At 43.0% G+C, this 7,587-nt stretch overlaps 1 protein-coding gene across 2 annotated transcripts in view; it reads left to right on the plus strand.

Moving 5' to 3' along the window:
- The window catches only part of BCL2L11 (BCL2 like 11), a 56,815-nt gene that overhangs the window by 29,753 nt on the left and 19,475 nt on the right, over window positions 1-7,587 (plus strand). The gene's annotated exons all lie outside the window — the stretch shown is intronic.

Below are 7,587 nucleotides of genomic sequence, written 5' to 3' on the forward strand. Positions count from 1 at the left end.
GATGGTAAATAAAGCAGAGTATAAGGTGGCAAAGGAATTTCATGAACACCTTAAAACATCAATGTTTAAAAATGGATTATTGTATGCTTTGAAATATTTCTACATAATTATGATTAACATAGTTTTCAATCCTTATAGGGTATTTTTTGTACTCGCTTTAGGAAGTTTAGGTCAAAATTAAAGAAATTAAAACATTTCCATCTTCGCTCAGCCAGCGGGAACAGCGCCAGCACAGATCTGAAAGGCTCTTGGATAGCAGGAGGCTCGAGTGAGAGCAGGATAACCGTTGCCCTTCCTATCCCATTGCTGTCGTTGGACATTTATTTGTTGAAATATATTAAAAAAAGAGGCTACTAATTAATAGCCTGTAATTTGTAGTATAAAAATTGAGATTATGGACACCAACGACTGCCACTTAAATCATGAGGTGTATTCTTGATTTCCCTTTTTTTTTTTCTCAAGTTAACCCCATATCTTCTGTAGACACAACGTATATTTTTTATTTTGTGAGTGGCAATAGGTGTTACCATTTGGACATCTTTTTCACACAGAAGACATTTTAGAACTTACAGGCTTTTACTCTGGGAGTTAGGGCCATTGAGAGCATGTGTGACCACTTTCTGTAAGGGGCATGCTAAGAGATACGTGATGTAAGTATTTTTGACTTGTTTGCTTTTTTACAAACAACCTTGTTTGAAGGTATTTCTGTTGATTTATCCAAAAGGAACACACTGAGTCTTATTTTGTGGAAAATGTTGTAATTGTTAATAGCATTCTTTCTTATTTTGTAACTTCTGGCTTATTTTTTCTGAACACTGTTGTTTCAGAATTTCATTATTGTATCTCTTTAAGTTTTTTTTTTTTTTTTTGCTTGTTTTTCCTGTGGGTGGTCATGCTCAGAGCATTAGTTTCTTTTTGAGCTAGCTATTGCTAAGTAACTGGATGCTACCTATTGATTATTTTGAATCATTCTTATTTTCCTGTCTATGTACAAGGCTTCTCAAGCTTCTTGTAAATGCTCACAGGGGTATTTTCCTCATTACAAGGGAGTCTTCCATTTCAGCGGTGGAGAATCTCCCTGAGGGCGTCAGGGACTATGCGGTAACACACAGAGGATCCTTTTCATGCCTTCATGTGGGGTGTGGATGTGTGTGTGTGATAGGAACTGTGCTGTAGTCATGTTCTGTCATTAAATGAGTGTCACATTTGGTAAGTGGGCTTAGAAACCTCTTAGGATCCTGTTTTTGGCTGGCAAAATGCCTGGCATCCTACACCTGATGTGGACCAATTCAAGAACATAAATTCCTTTTTAGCCTAGATCTAAAACGGTAATTTTTTAGAAGGTTGATAGTTATTATAATTTGCCACTAAAGTTACTTGTACCCCAGATTTCTATGCCTTGGTTTACCTAAAGGGATTTTGATATGACTGTGTTTTAAAACAGTAGGTGTGAAGGTTAAGGTTGTGTGTCAGCTTGGCTGGGCCATGATTCTCAGTAGCTTGGCAGTTATAGAATGATGTAGTTTAGCAGTTACGTAATGATGTAGCCATCCTCCATGATGTGATCTGATGTGATTAGCCATTCAGTTGTAAGGGGAGCTTCCTCGTGACTGTGGCCTGCATCCAATATATTTATGGATGTTCTGGCAAAGCTTGCTTGCTTGCTTTGGATCCTGCATCCAATTCGTCATCGTTGGACCTCCAGTTCTTGGGACTTGAGCCAGCAGCCTGCAGTATTGTCTGCTGATCTTGGGATTCATCAGCCTCCACAGCCTGTGAGCCAGTGGCCTGCCGTCTGACCTGTTTATCTTTGGTTCGTCAGCCCTTGTAGGTACGTGAGTCAAGAGAAGCCTCTAGCCTGACGCCTGACCCACAGAGTTGGAACTTGCCGGCCTCTGTAGCCACATGAGCCATTTCATTGAGATAAATCTTGCTCTCTCTATACATATGCTTCGTTGGTTTTGCTTCTCTAGAGAATCCAGCCTAAGACATTTGGTACCGAGAGTGGTTCTAGAGAAGCAAAATCATAAGGATGAGCTTTCTAAATTGGTTCTGAAGTCTGAGAAGGCACTGATAACTATACCTCCAGTAGTAAAGAAGACACTGCTAATCCGTGGCATGAGGTGACAATAGAAATATGCAAAATATCGCTGCCAGTAGATCAAGTATCGATGAGAAGCAAGGCCCTGGATGATCACATGTTTGATACTTTTCCACAGTTCTGTCAGAATGGGAAGACATTGATGAATGTTCTCAGGATCCACCCCCACCACCTATTTTTGTTTCTAGGCCTATAACTAGACTTATGTCCTATTGACCCCAAAAGGTGAAGTGTAAAGTGTAACCCGGGAGGAGGTACACTACACCCCAAAAGAACTGCTTGGCTTTTATAATACACACAAACAGAAAGCTAGGGAATATGTGTGGGGAAATTGTGCAAGAAACATAAAGTGAGGTAAATCTGCGTTTATTGAAATGGGTCTGTTAAGCATAGATTCTTCATTCAGTGTTTCAGCTCAAGAGATTAGGAAAGGATCTAATAGTTTGGTTGTTTCGCTGAAGCATGGATTATGTGGTGGCCTACATGAAATCAAGTGGAAGTACCAGGGCTGCCTTGGTGTACTGTAGAAGAAGGTATCCAAAGGCTTAGGGAATTTGGCGTGCTAGGGTGGATTTATCAGGTTAGATCCACAGACCCACATGTGGAATGCCCAGGGAACACATCTTTTATCACAACAGTGAGGAGCAAATTTGTGAAGGGAGCCCCAGCATCCTGAAGACTACCATGATTGCTATTTTATGTAAGTCAGATTTGACAGTGGGGACTGCCCTAACTGAATTAAGACACCTAACTGCAACAGGGTTGATTGGACTCTATGGTGAGAAGGGCCAAGGGATGGTACTCCGTCGGCAAAGACAAGGTGGGCATGGCTACTGCAATGGACAGTGGAGTCAAAGCAGTAATCAGAATAGCCTGACTCTTACGGACTTATGGTGATGGCTCCTTAGTCATGATGTCCCTAGGAGTGCAATAGATGGGAAATCTACTAATTTACTTGATCTATATAAGCAGAAGAATTCAAGGTCGATCAAACAGTAGTCTTAAGTTGAATCATCAGAATAGAGTCATGACCCCTCAGTCAATTCACAGACTTGAGCCAGATTACAGACCCACAACCTCTTGAATGAAGGGGAGACTGGATCCTCTTGAGGAAAGGCTCTGCTACACTGCCAAAAATTTATACTGTTAACTGGTCTCTCAGCTTTCTCCAAAGGGATCTACGGCCTTTTATGAGAGTGACTGTTCATGGGGGGAAGGAAATAATCAGTCTTATAGGAGATTTCTGAATACTGACTCTAAACTGACACTAATTCTAGGAGACCCAAAACTTCACTGTGGCCCACCAGTGTATGAAGGTCAGGTTATTAATGGAGTCTTAGCTGAGGTTCATCTTATAGTAGATCCTGTGTGTCCCTAAACCTATCCTGTAGTGATTTCCCCAGTTCCAGAAAGCACAATTGAAATAGATACACTCAGAAACTGGCAGAACCTCCTCACTGGATCTCTGACAAGTGGAGTAAGGGCTATTACAGTAGGAAGAGTTAAACGGAAGCTATTAGACTTCCCCTACCTAGGAAAATAGTAAACCAAAAGCAATACTGCATTCCTGGAGGGATTGCAGAGATCACTGCCACCATCAAAGACTTGAAGGATGCAGGGGTGGTAATTTCCACAGTATTCACATTCAACTCCCTTATTTGGCTTGTGCAAAAAACATAGATCTTGGAGAATGACAGGGGATAATCAAAGACTTAACCAGGTGGTGACCCCAATTGCAGCTGCTGTTTGAGATGTAGTCTCATTGCCTGAGCAAATTAAGACATCTCCTGGTACCTGGTATGCAGCTATTGAGCTGGCCAATGCCTTTTTCTTGATTCTGGTTTCAAAGAACACCAGAAGCAGCTTGCCTTCAGTTGGCAAGGCCAGCAATACACCTTTACTATCCTACCTCAGAGGTATATTGATCATCCAGCCTTATGACATAATTTCGTCCACACTGACCTTGATTGCCTTTCCCTTCCACAGGACGTCACACTGGTCCGTAACATTGATGACATCATGCTGATTGGACCTAGTAAGGAAGAAAAGTCAATGACTCTGGACTTATGGATAAAACATTTGCTTGTCAGAGGGTGGGAAATTAATCTGATAGAAATTTAAGTGCCTTCCATCTTACTGAAATTTCCAGGAGCTCAATGGCGTGGGAACATGTTGAGATTTCTGTCTAAAGTGAAGGATAAGTTGTGACATCTGGCCCCTACAACTAAAAAGGCATAACACCTGCTGGGCCTGTTTGGGTTTTGGAGGCAGCATATCCCTCATTTGGGTGTGCTACTCCTCCCTATTTATCAAGTGACTCGAAAAACTACTAGTTTTAAGTGGGGCCCAGAACAAGAGAAGGCCCAGCAACAGGCTCAGGCTGCTGTGCAAGTCACTCTGCCACTTGGCTGTATGATCTGGCTGAGCCAATGGTGCTCGAAGTGTCAGTAGCAGACTATCTTAGTCATCTAGTGCTGCTATAACACAAACACCACCAGTGGATTGTTTTAACAAAGAGAAATTTATTTCCTCAGTGTAAAGTAGGCTAAAAGTCCAAATTCAGGGTGTCATCTCCAGGGCAAGGCTTTCTCTCTCTGTCAGCTGTGGAGGAAGATTCCTTTTCCTCAAACTTCCCTTGGTCGAAGAACTTCTCAGATGCAGGGACCCCGGGTCCAAAGGATGCACTTTTCTCCCAGTGCTTCTTTCTTGATGGCATGAGGTCCCCAACTCTCTGATTGCTTCCATGTCCTTTTATCTCTTGAGAGATAAAAGGTGGTGCAGGCCACACCCTGTGGAAACTCCCTTTACATTGGATCAGGGAGGGGCCTTGAGTAAGGGTGGTGTTACAATCCCACCCTAATCCTCTTAACATAAATTTACAATCACAAAATTGAGGACAACCATACATGGCCCAACTAAGTTGATAGAAAGATTTTTTGGAGGACATAATTCAAGCCATGACACAGACAGAGATGCTGTTTGGAGTCTCTGTTGATGAATCACAGTGCAGACCCTTAGGATTTTGGAGCAAAGCCCTGCCATCCTCTGCAGATAACTACTCTCCTTTTGAGAAACAGCTTTTGGCTTGTCACTGGGCCTTAGTAGAGACTGAATGCTTAACTATGGCCCACCAAGTCACCATGAAGCCTGAGCTGCTCGTCATGAACTGGGTGTTGTCTGACCTACAGAGCCATATGGAAGTGGTATATATGAGATCAGGCCTGAGCAGGACCTGAAGGCACAAGTAAGTTACTTGAGGAAGTGGCCCAGATGCTCATGGTCTCCACTCCTGTCACATTACCTTCCATCTCCGAGCCTGCACCTACAGCCTTATGGGAAGTTCCTTATGATCAGTTGACTGAGGAAGAGAAAACTTCTTCCTGGTTTACAGGTGGCTCTATGTGCAATATGCAGGCCCTACTCGAAAGTGAACAATGGCAGCACTACAGCCCCTTTCTGGGACCTCCTTGACAGTGGTGAAGGGAATTCCTCCCAATGGGCAGAACTTTGAGCAATGCACATGGTTGTTCACTTTGCTTGGAAGGAGAAATGACCGGATATGAAATTGTATACTGATTAATGGGCTGTGGCCAGTGGCTTGACTGGATGGTCAGGGACTTGGAAGGAACATGATTGGAAAATTGGTGACGAGGAAGTACAGGGAAAAGGTACGTGAAGCAGTGAAGATATTTGTCTCATATGAATGCTCACCAAAGGGTGACTTAAGCAGAGGAGGATTTTAACAATCAAGTGGATAGGATGATGTGTTCTTTGGAAATCAGTCAAGCTCTTTCCCGAGCTACTCCCATCATTGCCCAATGACCTCATGAACAAAGTGGTCATGGTGGCAGGGTTGGAGGTTATGCATGGGTTCAACAGTATGGACTTCCATTCACCAAAACTGACTTGGCGACAGCCGCTGCTGAGTGCTCAATCTGCCAGCAGCAGAGATCAACACTGAGTCCCTGATACGGCACCATTCCTCAAAGCAACGAGCCAGCAACCCGGTGGCTGGTTGATTACATTGAACTGCTTGCATCATGGAAAGGGCAGCGTTTCATTCTTCCTGGGATAGACACTTACTCTGGATACAGTTTTACCTTCCCTGCACGCAATGCTTTTGCCAAAACTACCATTCATGGACTTACAGAATGCCTTATCCACCGTCATAGTATTGCGCACAGCATTGCCTCGTATCCAGGGAGTCACTGCACAGCAAATGAAATGCAGAAGTGGGCCCATGCTCTTGGAATTCACTGGTCTTAGCATGTTCCCCAGCATCCTTAAACAGCTAGCTTGATAGAATGATGGAATGGCCTTCTAAAGACACAGTTATGGTGCCATCTATTTGGTAATACTTTGCAGCATTGGGGCAGTATTCTTTAGGAGGCCATATGTGCTCTAAGCCAGCTTTTAGTATATGGTGCTGTTTCTCCCACAGCCAAGATCCATCGTTTCAGGAATCAAGGGGTGGAGATGGGAGTGGCACCACTTTCTATTACCCCTAGTGCCCCACTTGCAAGATTTTTGCATCCTGTCCCTGCGACCCTATACTCTGCAGGTCTAGAGGTCTTAGTTTCAAAAGGAAGAATGCCCCCACCTGGAGACACAACATGAATTCCAGTGAGCTAGAAGTTCAGAATGTCACCTGGCCACTTTGGTGTCCTCATGCCCCTGTATCAACATGCAAAAAAGGGAGTTACCATACTGGTTGGTGTGATTAATCCTAACTATCAAGGGGAAATCGAATTGATATTACATAATGTAGGTAAAGAAGAGTATGTCTAGAAGACAGGAGATCCTTGAGGGTGTCTCTTAGTGCTACCATGGCCTGTGATTAAAGTCAATGGAAGACTACAGCAACCCAATTCCAACATGATTACTAATGGCCCAGACCCTTCAGGAATGAAGGTTCTGCTCACCCCACTAGGCAAAGAACCATGACCAGCAAAGGTACTTGCTGAGGGTAAAAGGAATAGGGAATGGATGGTGGAAGAAGGTAGTTCTAAATACCAGTTGTGACCACATGACCCATTGCAGAAATGAGGACTCTAATTGTAATGAGTATTTCTTCCTTGTGCATACATCAGATATTTTTGTTTTTTTCAGTTATAAGATGTAAGCGGGGCTAGTATGTTTTCAGTTGTATGCATGTTTGTTGTATCATGTTAGGTGCATGTATACTTTGTAATTGTCTTTAGAAATTATGTATGGTTTAAGGAGACGTGTCCGGGTGCCAAGTTGACAAGAGGCAGACTGTGGTGGTTAAGTTATGTTAACTTGGCTGGGCTGTGATTGTCAGTGGTTTGGCAGTTAGGTAATGATGTAGTTTAGCAGTTATGTAATGACGGTAGTCATCCTCCGTGATGTCATCTGGTGTGATCAGCCAATCAGTTGGAAGTTTCCTTAGGGCTGTGACTTGCGTCCTATATCTATATATCTATATATAGATATATATATAGATATATATAGATATATATATAGAT

Source organism: Elephas maximus, chromosome 17 (assembly GCF_024166365.1).
Source record: "Elephas maximus indicus isolate mEleMax1 chromosome 17, mEleMax1 primary haplotype, whole genome shotgun sequence".
NCBI classification, from domain to species: domain Eukaryota; kingdom Metazoa; phylum Chordata; class Mammalia; order Proboscidea; family Elephantidae; genus Elephas; species Elephas maximus.